Genomic DNA, 16,073 nt, shown 5'->3' with positions numbered 1-16,073 from the left:
CTTCTGTTTTCAGTTTTAAAAAGCTAGAAAAACTCTCGCCTTTAAACAAAGTATACAATCCCAAAATGAACCATGGAAGAGAATTTAACTTTGCTTAGAAGAAAAAAGTGCTTGGATAAATCCCAAAGTTGAAAGAATCATACTAACTTTAGTCTGGGGGCGGGGGACTTGACCAATGACAATGGCAACACAGGATCAGAAAGGATGAGATTTCTCCTACTGCTAATAATGGGCTTAGCGCTAAGAGGAAGCATAAAAATCAAAAGCAGATGCCTGTTTTCTAACTTGTCACTCTTAGTATATAGCTTTGCCTATCAAAATAGGTTAGAAGATATTTCCTGTTTCTTTCCACTTTATTAAAGGTACAGGAATGTACTCCAAAGAGGAGTCAACTTTTATTAGAATAGTAATGGGGGTGGGTGCCTGGGTGGCTCAGCCCATTAAACATTTGGCTCAGATCATGATCTCAGGGTTTTGAGATTAAGCCCCATGTCCTGCTCCACACTTAGCATGGAGTATGCTTAAGACTCTCTCCCTTTCCTTCTCCCTCCCCCTCTACCCCTCTCTCCACACACCCATGTTCTTTCTCTCCCTCTCAAATAAAACCTTAAAAAAAAAAAAAAAAAAAAAAAGAATAGTAAGAGCCACTCTTCCTTTACAAAAGGCCAGAGGAGGGGTGCCTGGCTGACTCAGTTGGTAGGGCAACTCTTGATCTCAGGATCCTGAGTTCAAGCCCCACATTGGGCATGGAACCTACTTAAAAAGAGAGAGGAATTAAAATAGACCAGTCCTTGAAAGACCATTCCCATGATACCTTTAGAGGGGATAAAAGGATACAGTAAGTAAATTCATTGTTTCTTTAAAAATGTAAAAGCTTCCAGAGAGTGGTGCCTGGGTGACTCAGATAGTTAAGCATCTGCCTTTGGCTCAGGTCATGATCTCCAGGTCCTAGGCTTGAGCCCAGGATTGAGCCCCGCATGGGTATCCCTGCTCAGCAGGGAGTCTGTTTCTCCCTCTCCCTACCCCCCCCCCCCACCCCATTCCTGCTCTCTGAGTCTCTCAAAAAGTCTTTTTTTAAAAAGGCTTCAGAGGGGGCGCCTGGGTGGCTCAGTGGATTAAGCTGCTGCCTTCGGCCTTCAGCTCAGGTCATGATCTCAGGGTCCTGGGATCGAGCCCCGCATCGGGCTCTCTGCTCCGCAAGGAGCCTGCTTCCTCCCCTCTCTCTCTGTCTGCCTCTCTGCCTACTTGTGATCTCTCTGTCAAATGAATAAATAAATCTTTAAAAAAAAAAAAAAAAAGGCTTCAGAGAACATCTTAAAATCAACTTCTTTTTATGATTAGCAAATCCAGCAGAACACTGCATTTATACATAATGAAATCTTTGTTTTTGCAAATGAAGCAATAAAGCTATTAAAATGATTTTTGAAGCCCCACAACCAGATAGTGGTGGAATTAGGATGAGAATTAGGAAAGAGTCTCCTGGATCTATTTTCCTTGCTACAAAACAAAAAATATAAAAAACCTAGGTCCAATTATGACACAAATAAAATTAAATAACTCTCACAGCATCTATTCAAACAGCTTTTTATCTTTCAAATTGGATCAGTTTTTCTTCAGTGCCACATAAAACCTCAACACAGAACTGTGATGAATTAAAGCAGACATACCATATCACATAATAAGCCATATAATCTAAAAGTATGTAGAAACGACTTCTACGGCTGTTAAAGTAGAAAAAGTTCCAAGACCAGGAGGGCGTGAATACAGGTGGAGGCATAAGAAAAGAATTCCCTTCATAAGCCTATAAACACTAACAGAATGCATCCAACTCCCACTGAGTGCCTTAACAAAAACAAAACAAAACCCTGAACAAACTACGCCAGAAAAGACAGTAATTCTCAAACTGACCTCCAAAATATTGGGGGTGGGGGACTAACATTCTCGGGGGAGGGAGTTCACTCCTTTTTTTCAAGGAACATCCCTAAAGCCATCTCATGGGATCTTTGAACTTTGCATGGGGAGGGCCGGATGGTTAACAGTGCACAATTTAATTGAAAAATCCTTTACTGTCCGTTAAAAGATACCAAGCAATAAAGAGATTAGCTTTTAGAAGCACCGTGCATAGTTTCCAGAACTCACTGCTCACAGCTTTCATCATTCTTAGAATTCACAATCCCATCTCTACCCCCCACCCCCCTTGGAAGCCAGTTGAATTTCTGATGGAGTTTCCTTACAATACAATAGGGTGGCTGGGCAGGGGGTAGCCAGACCCTCCCCCTGCTGCCTGGAGATCCGGGGGTAGGAGCAGAAACAAAGTTTAAGGCTGAGGTTGCCCCTGTGTCCTGGATGCAACAACCCGGAAAATCATGTTAATCAAGAAAACAAAACTCCCTCTAAACTCTGATACTGCATCCCCCACCAAAAAATCAAATGAACAAAAATAAGATGCTCAAGCCACAGCTCTAAGGTTGATAGACTCTTGTCCATGCCACAATGTTGTAGCTACCATCAGAAGTCCTCGATCAATCCTGGACTCAGTTCAGTCATCACCTGGGGTCATGAGGAATAGGACCTCTCGCTGGGTACACCATCCCTGCTTGCCGGGGATTCCAGTGATGTCACTGGGGAGTGGCAAGGAGCTGAAGTACTCCGTGAGGAAGAACAGGAAATACAGCACATACATGCTTCATGGTTATCTAATATAGATTCTGTATCATGATTAAAGACCAAACAAAGCTAACTTCCCAAGGGGGTGCCTGCGTGGCTCAGTCAGTTAAGCATCTGCCTTCAGCTCAGGTCAAATCAGGATGGAGCCCTGGGGGCTCCCTGCTCAGTGGGGAGTCCGTTTCTCTCTCTCCCTCCCACCCTTCTCTCTGCTTGTGTTCGATCTCAAATAAATGAAATATTAAAAAACAAACAAACAAACAAACAAACAGGGACGCCTGGGTGGCTCAGTGGGTTAAGCCGCTGTCTTCGGCTCAAGTCATGATCTCAGGGTCCTGGGATCGAGTCCCGCATCGGGCTCTCTGCTCAGCAGCGAGCCTGCTTCCCTCTCTCTCTCTCTCTCTCTGCCTGCCTCTCTGTCTGTCCACTTGTGATCTCTGTCAAATAAATAAATTAAAAAAAACAAACAAACAAACAAAAAAAACTAACTTCCCCAAAACAAGTGTATGATAAGCCTGATGGGACAATAAAGTATCTAAAACATACCAAAAAGGAGTATTACAAGTTGGGAAGGGTAGCCACTACTTTGCTCTTCTATTGTGATCACAATAGAAGCAATACCTAACAGTTTTACAGTACTGCAAAATACTGAGTGATCCGTTTACATGGATCCTCCTTCCCCCTTTTCCTGGAGTAGAGAGGAAGGCGGAGAGGAGGCTAGAGGAAAGAACACTTGCTCAGGCTATTCTGATTTATTAAATAACAGTTAGGGATAGAGACAAACTGAAATATTACGTTTTGTTAAGCTTACCATGTTTATATTAATCCAGTTAACAGTTTATAAAGTTATTTCCTATTGTTCCTGTGACATAATGCCAAACACCTAACTCTGCCATATCATAATTCATTGTTACCTGAGCTGATGAGAAATTTACAATTTGGTAGCTCCCACTAGAATGAACATCAAAATCCAATGAAACCCAATAAAGTTTAGTCCCACTCCAATCACTGATTATATACTGAAAAGTACATTGAGCATTACCATAAAAATTTCATCTCCATAGATTTTCAGATATTTAGCTTTCCTGTTAAAACCTTATTTTCCTATTCTAATATTTCTTTTTTTTTTTAATATTTTATTTATTTATTTTACAGAGAGAGATCACAAGTAGAGAGGCAGGCAGAGAGAGAGAGAGGGAAGCAGGCTCCCCGCTGAGCAGAGAGCCCGATGCGGGACTCGATCCCAGGACCCTGAGATCATGACCCGAGCCGAAGGCAGCGGCTCAACCCACTGAGCCACCCAGGTGCCCACCTATTCTAATATTTCTTAAAGAAAACAAAGGAAAAGAAAATCTCTACCCTCTCACATAGCAAAATTTTATTCCTTGAGTGACCTGATGCTTTTTACTTTGAAAGCAGTCATTCTTCCGTATATACATTTTATATAAATTTAACATATTTTTAAGGCAATACTTTCTTTGAAAGTAATGCAGTCCTTTCAAAGAACTGATCAGATCTTTAACATATATCCTCTTTGACATAAAGACGTCAACTCTCCTAGCATATAAATTTTAAAGATTTTAAGGCCAACCACAAACACAGTTCAACAATCCATTAGGTGCCAAATAACGTTTGATATGAAAAATCAGAGAACGGCACAAAATCTAGAGTGTATTGATACAACAGCACACCACAAGTCTGCCAACATACACAAACCCTGTGTTGGGCCTTAATCTTGAGCAAAGTACCACCACAGTCTATTGGGCACAGGCTGGCCCCTGGTGTGTAAATGAATTTAAAAATGGCTTATCCCTCAGGAAAGAAAAAAAGAGGCAAAAAAGTAAAAATTCAGGGTAACAAATATTAATGCACCAAGCAAAACTGTTTGCAGTACCAATGCAGACAAAAGATCTGGCAAGCATGTATTTCATGGAGCACTGGGTGTACATAAACAATGAATCTTGGGACACCAAAAAAGTAAAATTAAATTAAATTAAAATAAATAAAATAAAATAAAGACTTCCATCAGCAATCCTGGGTGAGGTGGAAGGGGTGGGGGAATTACTTCAGAAACAGGGCCCATGGTATTTACAGAAGAAATAAAGCCTAAGCCACAGCCCTGTGCCCAGCTGTTCAGGAATTACTCTTCTTTCTATCACATTGCCCTAGGATCGTCTGAACCCAGACTGAAGTGGCAGTCTATGCACTGGCTGTTCAAAGTACACTTTACAAAGAAATGAGGCTTATGGTCACTTGAAAACTGGAAAAGTTGCTGTTCTACGGCCTGTTTTTTGAGTTTACCAAAGCCAACTTAAATCCTGGTGTTAAAAATGATATTCCCAAAAAGTAAATGTGACAAATCTATACACCACACACACACACACACACACACACACACACACACACACACTATGCAAACACACATACACAAATCATTAGGCACCAGGAGCCCAAACTTATTATTGGACAAAAAAATCACATACCAGAGTTTATGCACTTATCTTAAATCTCATATAAAACTATCCCTTGAGTATACAGTGGGTCTGTCTTGGCCTTTATGTCCCCATGTCCATTCAGTTCTGCAGAATTTGACTAAGCCTGGAATTGCTAAAGCCAAACAGGAAAGACAGTGGTTTACAAACAAGGTATATAGAACTCTCAATTACAGGGTAAACTCTGGGCCTTCAGGACCAGCTTTACATAAATCCAGAATCCAAGTCAAGAGGGTTAAAAGGGCTCTTATATGTCCTATCCTCTGAAATTCCTGGAAGTATGTATTTACTTAACATGGCTGTAATCATATTATACATAAAATGTACTTTTCATCACAAATATTTTCCATGTTACTACATGGTCTGGAAACCAATCAATTGTAAATGTGTAAGTGCCATAATTTAATAAACTATTCCACCCAACCCTGGAGGTTATAATGTAAACTTCATGGATGCACTCTCTTAGGCACAGACGATTCCCAGAAGTGGAATGAATTCCTGAGTCAAAGTGTGACTATTTTTATGACTGGGTATACCTTGCCCAACCACTTTCCAGTAGAGCTAATTTACACTGCCACTACCCAAGAAAATCATGCCAGTTTTATGGGCAAAAGTTCTGTTGTTTAAAGTGAAAGCAAGCAACGCAGACCTAGAGATAAAAGATACAAATAAGTGAGATGAGAAAAATCTGTTTTCACTTCTAAAATAATAATAGCTCTAACAGCTCTAAAATGTTTACTGTGCCAAACACTGTTCAAAGCTCACAATCCCCCTAAAAACTTAACAAGTGCATACGCTTATTATCTCTCATTGTAGATGAAAAAACTAAAGCAGAGGGAGGTTAAGAAGTTTGCAGCAAGCACATCAAGAAGTCTGGATGTTCACAGTTAGGAGTCAAAGTACGCTCTTACCTATCACATTATGAAATGAGGATGGGAAGCCAATGAGGAACACATGGATGGGGCACTCCATACCACTAAGCTTATTCTCGATGTCATACATGAAGACTGAAGTCTAACTGTGAGAGGAAAAAGAATTTGGGTTATGGGTTCAGTTCTGGGTGCCCAAATTTGATAACCTACCTAAAATAAAACTATTCGTTTATTAAAATACTTAACTTCCTTTTAAGTGTTAGACTAGACCTTGGGGCTTCAGCATGAAGACAACTGACAGAATTCCTGACCTCCTGGCAAACTTGAGAAACATACATGGATCCCTTTGCTTTTCGTTAATTTGCAAATTTAAAAATGTGCAGAATAAAGGCAGACATCACTAGGAGCACTCAAATTCTATTTCTGGCAAAGAGAAACTTCAAAAAGTGAATGCAAATATGACAGTCTGGAACAGAAGCCTGAGTACAGATGATATTACCAGAGAATAAGGCTGAGCTGGAATGACTGTACAGAAAACACACAGGAGAATACACGCAGCACTACTCTCATATTGATTTATAATAGATTTATTTATAAAAATTAGTTCCAATGAATGAGAAGTGGTAGAGAATAGAAGATATGACATTAAAATATAACCAAAGGCAAATGGGGAACTACAAAATGATCAATAAGGCCAAAAGAATAAGAATATTAGTATCTATTATATTTAGATTTCATAGGTCCTACCATCTCTTTCCAGTACTAGATTATGTGAAGCTATACACAACATCTCATCACTACCCCATAAATGCACTGGGGCAAAAAGAAATAGTAACCTTGCTGTATTTCTTATTGACACTCAACTACCACCTCATCATGAGTGTGTCAGTTTGCTTGAGCTGTGATACAAAAGCCACAAGCGTGCATGGCTTAAACAACAGAAAAGTTACTTTTCATAGTTCTGGAGGCTAAAAGTCCAAGATAAAGGTGACAGTGGGTTTTGTTTTGTTTTGTTTTTTTTCCTAAGGCCTTTCTTCTTTGCTTGCAGATGGCTACCTTTTCACTGTATCCTCACAGGATCTTTTCTCTGGGTACACATGCCTCTGGTGTCTTTCTCCTATGTTCAAAATTCCTCTTTTCTCTAAAGACAGAGATCCCAGTTAAATTAGACTAAGGCCCAACCTGTCTACTTTTTTTAACTTAATCACTTAAAAAAAAAAAAAAAAAAAAAAAAAAAACAGGGTGCACACACACAGCAAGGAGCCCAACAGCAGGCTTGAACTCACAAACCCAGAGATCAAGACCCGAGCTGAGATCAAAAATCAGACACATAAATGACTGAGCCACCCAGGCGTCCCCCTGATCACCTCTTTAAAAGTCCTCTCTCCTGGGGTACCTGGGTACCTCAGTTGGTTAAGCTTCTGCCTTCATTCGTCTCAGGTCATGATCCCAGAATCCCGGGATCAAGCCCAGCATCGTATAATATATCTGGGCTCCCTTCTTGGTGGGAGCCTGCTTCTCCTTCTGCCCCTCCCCCTGCCCTGCTTTCTCTCTCTCTCTCAAATAAATAAGATCTTTTAAACACACACCATGCACACACACAAGCCCTCTCCACAAATTCAATCACATTCCCAGGTACTGGGGATTAACACTTCAACATGTGAAGAGGGGAGCAGGTTGCAATTCAGCCCATAACAATGGGGTAAATGTAAGAAACTCAGGGGTTAAGACTTGATGTCTTAAGATCACATAAAAGAAAAATAACAGGGGTGCCTGGGTGGCTCAGTGAGTTAAGCCTCTACCTTCAGCTCAGGTCATGATCTCAGGATCCTGGGACAGAGCCCTGCATCGCATCGGGTTCTCTGCTCAGCAGGGAGCCTGCTTCCCCCCAACTCTCTGCCTGCCTCTCTGCCTACTTGTGATCTCTCTGTCAAATAAATAAATAAAATCTTTTTAAAAATAAATAAAAATAAAAAAGAAAAATGACAAGTAAACTTATTCTGATCCTATCTTCATACAATCCAAGTTTTTTAAGAGAACACTTCAAATCATTCAAGAATATTCACTGCTCCAATAATTAACTCCTGGACAATCGTCTTCCTGCAAAATATGTCTGGAAAGGAAAAAAATGTTACCACTCTTATTAATTAAAATCTTATCTGTACAAAATAAGTGGTTTTTAATCTTTTCTTGCAGGCACTATAAGCCCTTTAAAATTCTGATGAAAGCAAATGAATCTTCCTGGGGAAAAGGGCACATATCCACAAAGTCTAGCATGATTGCTGTTTCAGGAGATTTACAAACCACCTCCTTAAAGTTCAGCAGGGTCCATGGACTCAGGTTAAAGAGCACTGACCTAAAGGACCATTTATTTATTTAAATTAAAATCTAAGTCTGGGGGTGGGGGGTGCCTGGGTGGCTCAGTTGTTAAGCGTCTGCCTTCATCTTGGGTCATGATTCCAGGGTTACAGGATGGAGCCCCACATTGGCCTCCTTGCTCAGCAGGAAGCCTGTCCCTCTTCCCCTTCCCCTGCTTGTGTTCCCTGTCTCACAGTCTGTCAAATAAACAAATAAAATATTAAAAAAATAAATTAATAAAAACTAAGTCTGGGATGCTTGGGTGGCTCAGCCAGTTAACCATCTGCCTTTGGCTCAGGTCATGATCTCCTGGCCTGGGACTGAGCCCCATGTTGGGCTCCCAGCTCAGCTGGGAATCTGCTTCTCCCTCTCCCTCTGCCTCTCCTCGTTTGTGTTTTCTCTCTCTCTCTCAAATGAATAAATAAAATCTTTAAAAGATAAAAATTAAAACAAATAAAATGCACTTTATACCATTTTTTTTTAATTTTATTTTTATTTATTTGACAGAGAGAGATCACAAGTAGGCAGAGAGGCAGGCAGAAAGAGAAAAAGAGGAGGAAGCAGGCTCCCTGCTGAGCAGAGAGCCCGATGCGGGACTCGATCCCAGGACCCTGAGATCATGACCTTAGCTGAAGGCAGAGGCTTAAACCACTGAGCCACCCAGGTGCCCGCACTTTATAACATTTTAAAGCTGTGTGTGTATACACACATATTGATATAAAAATCAACAGTACTGGGCGCCTGGGTGGCTCAGTGGGTTAAGCCTCTGCCTTCGCTCAGGTCATGATCTCAGGGTCCTGGGATCGAGTCCCGCATCGGGCTCTCTGCTCGGCAGGGAGCCTGCTTCCTCCTCTCTCTCTGCCTGCCTCTCTGCTACTTGTAATTTCTCTCTGTCAAATAAATAAATAAAATCCTTAAAAAAAAAAAAAATCAACAGTACTAAGAGTCAAATGATTTGCCCAAAGTCACCAAATCAGCTGTGCAGAGCTTCCCAATTATGAGTACAGTGTATTTACAGTGGTATTTCCTAAACCCTCAAATTCCAGTTGTTCTCCATTCTTTAAAAGGAAAATTAAGTCACAGACCAAAGTCATTTTGAGTTCATTTTAATAGAAATGGGTGTTTTTTTTTTTGCCCAGGAAATGATCAGACTCAAAGATTAACTGAACAAACACAGATCCAAGCTGAACAAAAAGCCAAAAGATAAGCATTGCATACCATCAACTCCTTAAGGGAAGGATGTCTGTATGGTATTTTATACACCCCCACCCCCACCACGAGATCAAGCACAGAACACTTTACACATAAGAGGAGCTCCACGAAAAGTAAACACTAGGAATTGTTCTGTAACAGCCTCTGGACAGCCCACATCTACACCAATCTGGTCTCCAAATAAAGGGGGAAATAATGGCTTAGGAAACTCCTTGAACTCAAAACACCTACCCTTCACTCTCACACAATCTAATGGATCCACCAGACTTGCTGGGTGGGACACCCAGTTGGACAAAGCAATCCCTGCCCTGCTCCAGAGATAATTTCATAAACTCAGTCCTCCAAATCCTACCTCCTGCATGAAAAAAACTGTATACCCCCATGACTTAATTTCTCTACAAAGCCTCAGTATCTTCTGTCATCAAAGGCTGATAACTTAGCAGTGGTTCTCCATCTTTTTTGATTCTGGACACTTCAGTATCTGAGAAAAAGTCAAATTCTCTGCCCAAGAAAAAAGGCCAGAGCAAACAATTCCGCACAGAGTTTTGGGAAATCTCAGGGCTTCTAATTAACAGCTCCTGCCTTTGTTCTTCCTTGCATTTTTCCCCTCATCTTCACAGTGGCCACTTGGCCTTTTTTCCCTACCCGTTACCACCATCTTTTTCATTCTTTACCCACTGGAACTACTGAAACTGCTCACCCAGATGGGGCCCTCCCTGCCCAGGTCTCATCCACTGCCCCACCCTCACCCATCAATATTACGGAATGGCTGCTATATGCCTCCCCTGGGACACTTACCATTGTCTATCTTGTCTTCCTCTCCCCTATTATACTGCAAAGTGAAAGGTATGAGTAATCATATTCCTTTCTGTAGCTCTCACAGAGCATGCAGCACAGTGCCTTGTACTTGGAAAGCATTCATTAGAGTGAATCAATGTCAAACCTAAAGATTTAAAAGAAACCAGCCAATCAGCAACAAGCTTTTAAATGGAACATTTTTGAGTAGTCAATACTTGGGCAGCCCAGCAAGTTGATGCAATTAAGCAACTCCACCCACTGTTTCCTGATCTAGTGCACTGCTAGCTCAGAAACGGGAGGTGGGTGAGGTGGAAAGATAGAGGCTACTCTCCAGGTCATGGTCACTTTTAATCTTGGTTACTTTTCTGCAAAGCAAAAAGTTTGGCTTAAGCAGCAGCTTTTTTCCAGCAGCCCTAGAGTTACCTAAAACATTCCCATGCAATGTCAGATTTTAAAGAAAAACCTACTCACCAGGCATGGGCAAATACTTCCACAAAAGGTTTCTAACTTAGTACTGTCAGTTTCACCAGAGTACAAACAACTTTCATGTTGCTAATAACCTCTAAGACAGAACTGAGATATGCACGCATTCAGGTATGAGTTAGGCAACCTCCCTCTCATTTTCAAAGCCCCAAACCACATCCTTTAAATACCAAAATACGGGGCACCTAGGTGGCTCAGTGGGTTAAGCCTCCGCCTTCGGCTCAGGTCATGATCTCAGAGTCCTGGGATGGAGCCCCGCATCGGGCTCTCTGCTCAGTGGGGAGCCTGCTCCCCACCCCCCGTGTCAAATAAATAAAATCTTAAATAAATAAATACCAAAATATACATACACTAAGTCCCAACAAGAAACACTGTAAAGTCTTCCCATGATTCTTTACTATATTAAACACAGCTGTCTAGGGTTATGTTCACACAGATTTTTTTTAAATGCCAAACCAACATTAGTGCTAAAATATTTCTGATAAATAGACTCTTACACACCCAAACTTGAAAGAATAAGGACACCAAGAAGTTTAAAAATACTTTCATCTTTAGGGGCACCTGGGTGGCTCAGTGGGTTAAAGCCTCTGCCTTCGGCTCAGGTCATGATCTCAGGGTCCTGGGATCAAGCCCTGCATTGGGCTCTTTGCTCAGCGGGGAGCCTGCTTTCCCCTCTCTCTCTGCTTACTGCTCTGCCTACTTGTGACTTCTCTCTCTGTCAAAATAAATAAATTTTAAAAATAATAATAAAAATAAAAAATAAAAATACTTACACCTTTAAAGGGCACTAAAAACATAAACTATGCCCTATTATCATGTTTGGGTTATTTTGGTGTAACAGTTATACATACATTAATTGTAAAGCCACAATTTGTTACTAATTACTTCCACAGAAAATCCTAAGTTCTCTGGTTCTAAATTAATTATAAAGTATGCAGAGTTCACACCCAGAATCTTTAGGTACTTCAATTATTAACAAACTAAACCACAGAGAAGAACCTGGTACCCAAGATCAGATTTCATTGCTGGGCTAATAGGTGGCAAAACTATACATACCAAAGAACAAAGCCATACACAGTAAGAATTAGAAATGATACAAAACTCCTTCACCCCCAAATTTCTAGTGATAAGCCTATTCCCACTGCTAATCTTATAGAAACAGGCTGTTAGTATAAATAACTAATTGTAATTCACAGACTGTTGAATTTGTGACTCATGGGTTCAGCTCTTGTCAGCCCCAAAGCAGGATCCTACTCCCTAGGCAAGATAGTCTCACAAGCGAACAAAGAGTAGCCCACTGGAAAAAGAAAACAAATATCTTCCCTAAACATACCAGCACCTTAGCTGTAAGGAATGTTTTGTACCTAACAAAGCACTTTTGCAAACATTTCATCTGGCCCTCTTTCTGTTCCTCACCTCATTTGCATCTTAGGTCCTTTGTACCAGCTGCTCCCTCTTTCCTTTCTCCCCAGTCTCTTTATGCCTTCCCCACTATGGTCCACATATCACCACAAACCTACAACCTTCAGTGTTTTTGTATTGCAGTCTGTAACCACTGTGAGAAGAGAAGATAAAAGCCAGAAACTGAAACTTGCTCAAAATCAAGCAGTGATGTAGCCGTAACTTCAAAGGTCAGCATTTTCTAATATACTACAAACTCAAAACACTACATCTTAAGTTATAAAAGATTCAAATAAAGAGGCACACCAAATTCTCTCTATGAAAATACTCTGTAACATGTCTTACTTTAGGAACTGACACTCAGTCCCACCTAATTTTAAACATTTCCCTCCAACTTTTTGAAAGCAAAGGAAAAGACAATCTGAGAAAGAGCTTTGTATCCAAAAAGCCTTCTACAGTCATTAGTAAAGAACTAAATATGACCCAGAGGCAAACCAGAAGCTAACCTGTACTAACTGGAATCTAATGGAGAGGTGACAGTGCTAACCCCAGGTTCATGCATAAGTCAGACCCTTTCTATCAGTTCATTCAGTGTTTCATATAGCAATGCCCTCCAGGACAATAACATTAACTATAATTCTTTTGCTCTGAGTAAAATGTATAGGTGAGAAAAATACTAAATACCCAAGGATAGTCAAACAGGAAATTCTTCTTCAGTTCCTGAATTCAATTGGAAAATAATTGTTTAACACCTACAGATATACTCCAATGTGCTTGAAACCCTGATTTAATGAAGGCAAAATGAAAGCCGGTATGTGAACAAAGGTTTTAGCAGCAACCCAAAGGAGAAAAGTAGAGATGAGTTATCACAGTATCTTTAAAATATGTGGGGCGCCTGGGTGGCTCAGTTGTTGGGCTTCTGCCTTTGGCTTGGGTCATGATTCCGGCATCTGGGGATCGGACCACGTCGGGCTCTTTGCTTGGTGGGAGGCCTGCTTCTCCCTCTCTCTCTTCTTGCCTCTCTGCCTACTTGTGATCTCTCTCTGTCACATAAATAAGTAAATAAAATATGACAAACACAGAAGAATTTGCAGAGTGAATGTCAGCATTCATACTGTAATCAATTTAGTTTTTCAAACTTTCAGACTTTAGTTTTTTCAGACTTCAAAATAGTGTCAAAATAATACTCAAGTATTACATATGCTATGTATTTGTTTTCTCTTTACAGTTGTGTAAGATTTAGAAGCATACAGGGTTCACTAGTAACTACATAATAATGCAATGTAAAAATTTTAAAGTTCTATCAATATTAAAGGGTTTCAATAAATTTCCTTTGGATGGGATTCACATATTAGACAAATTTTCAAAATACTGCTCCAGATCAGAAACTATTCAGTGCAAGAGTAGATGAGAGTAGCATAAGAAAAACTATTAATATATTTATGAGTGTATGCAACAGAGATTTGATTAAAACTACACACAAGGTAGAGAACCCTAAACCCACCCTCATTCAAATATGTAACACTAACATTGCACTCAAACTGCAACTATTGGGGTACCTGGCTGGCTCAGTCAGGAAAGCATGCAATTCTCTCTCTCTCTCTCTTTTTAAGATTTATTTATTTGTCAGAGAGAGAGAGAGAGAACGCACAAGCAGTGGGAGCGGCAGGCAGAAGGAGAAGCAGGCTTCCTGCTGTGCAAGGAGCCCAAAGTGGGACTCAGTGTCCTAAGCTTATGACCTAAGTTGAAAAGTCAGACACTTAACCAGCTGAGCCACCCAGGCAACCTGAGCATGCAATTATTGATCTCAGGGTCATGAGCTCAAGCCACATGTTGGGCACAGAACCTACTTAATTTCAAAAAAAAAAAAAAAAAAAAAATTGCAAATATCTGTGGGACCTAGAGAGATCAGGCCTTTCTTATTCCTGGGAGTTTTCACCAATCCTTGAAGTTGGTGAGTTTTCTTGCATTTCACATCACAAGTATAAAATAATTTCCAGGGGCGCCTGGGTGGCTCAGTGGGTTAAAGCCTCTGCCTTCGGCTCAGGTCATGATTCCCAGGACCTGGGATCGAGCCCCGCAACCGGCTCTCTGCTCCACAGGGAGCCTGCTTCCCCCTCTCTCTCTGCCTGCCTCTCTGCCTACTTGTGATCTCTGTCTATCAAATAAATAAATAAAATCTTTTAAAAAATAATATAAAATAAAATAATTTCCAATCTCTAATTTGAACATTCAAGCAATCATTTCTCCTTCTATTCAAATCTCAGTTTGGGAGCTAAGATACTAATTCAATCTTTCATTCACTCATTATTTACTGAGCACCTACTATGCACCAGGTACTCTTCCAAAGACCAGGAATAAAGTAGTGAAAAAATATAAAAATTCTCATCCTCATTATATAAATGTTCTAGCTCGAAGATAAACTAGTAAAGCATATGTACATAAAAACTCTTTAGGAAAGAAAAGGAAGTACTGAGCATATGTATCATACATAAATAATATATTTAATGCAAAAGATTTCGGAAAGCTATTTTACAGTCAACCATATAATGAAGTGAAAAAAAAAATTCTTAATAAATAGGGACTCATTAGGGGGGCACCTGGGTGGCTCAGTGAGTTAAGCCTCTGCCTTCAGCTCAGGTCATGATCTCAGGGTCCTGGGATCGAGCCCCGCATCGGGCTCTCTGCTCAGCAGGGAGCTTGTTTCCCACTCTCTCTCTGCCTGCCACTCTGCTTACTTGTAATCTCTCTCTGTCAAATAAATAAAATCTTTAAAAACAAAACAAAACAAATAGGGACTCATTAGGAAGAATACAAGTGTCATTTACATGACAAATCTAGAAATGGAATAAGAACATCAGTATAGGGGCACCTGGGTGGCTCAGTGGGTTGAAACCTTATCCTCTGGCTCAGGTCTGATCCCAGGGTCCTGGGATCGAGCCCCGCATGGGGCTCTCTGCTCAGCAGGGAGCCTGCTTCCCCCCACCTCTCTGCCTACTTGTGATCTCGCTCTCTGTCAAATAAATAAATAAAATCTTAAAAAAAAATATCAGTAAAATAGAAACAAAATGGCACATTAAGCAAGGTCTCTTTTGGAACTGAATTCAAACCTGGTGTGTGCTCACACCGTTCCTGAAATACTCTATAGATTTGAAACAAATTTTAGAAGATTTATGAAGAGACACAAAAAAACTTCAAAGAGATTTGAGACAATATAAGGGAAAGGAAGAACACCTAGGAATCACATTAAAAATCAAGACATTATTCTTTAGGCCACTAACTGTTAGCATACGAGTACAGTATTTCCTAAGTTTTAAACACAAAACTAAATTTGATGGAAAGAGAAGACTGATATCATAGCTATCTGATACAACTCAGCTCTAAATTTCTTGCATGATTACAGGAAACATACAAATCAAAACTACAGATAAGTGCCTTCTACAGGTTCCTATTCGGGAAGATGGCAAGGGGAAAGAGAAATATCAGTAGAGGAACAAAAACCAGGCAAATCAAACAGGAAAAGCATTATCTTTGAATGTAACAGGAAAATAAAGGCTAGCTATAAGGTTAAAAAAAAAAAAAGCAGTATTAAAATTAAAATTTTCCCTAGCATGGCCCTAGAAAAAAGGAAATGGGAAGGCTCAAGGGCAAATTTTATCAGAAAAATCAAATTATTGTAAAATTTTCTTTTTGGTCGTAAACAAAGACTTAAGTCCCAAAATGCCTTTTCTAAATAAAAGTTGCACAGGTATTTTAATCCTATTCCACTATCACATTTCTACCCATATCCCAC

At 40.3% G+C, this 16,073-nt stretch overlaps 1 protein-coding gene across 7 annotated transcripts in view; it reads right to left on the bottom strand.

Annotated features, from left to right (window-relative positions):
• Nucleotides 1-16,073, bottom strand: part of FBXO34 (F-box protein 34) — an 84,554-nt gene that overhangs the window by 12,428 nt on the left and 56,053 nt on the right. The window contains exons 2-3 of one of the 7 annotated variants that reach the window (XM_046010081.1): nt 10,397-10,541; nt 6,068-6,174 (exon numbers count right to left, since the gene is read on the bottom strand). The exons of 5 other annotated variants lie outside the window; for them this stretch is intronic. The gene's annotated coding sequence lies outside the window, so the exon portion shown is untranslated. Of the gene's footprint in view, nt 1-6,067; nt 6,175-10,396; nt 10,542-16,073 lie in introns of those variants that run through there. One more of the 7 variants, XM_046010082.1, reaches the window with a different exon arrangement.

The sequence above is a fragment of the Meles meles genome, chromosome 6 (genome assembly GCF_922984935.1).
Source record: "Meles meles chromosome 6, mMelMel3.1 paternal haplotype, whole genome shotgun sequence".
Taxonomy (NCBI): domain Eukaryota; kingdom Metazoa; phylum Chordata; class Mammalia; order Carnivora; family Mustelidae; genus Meles; species Meles meles.
This window is presented reverse-complemented; position numbering and strand designations above follow the sequence as displayed.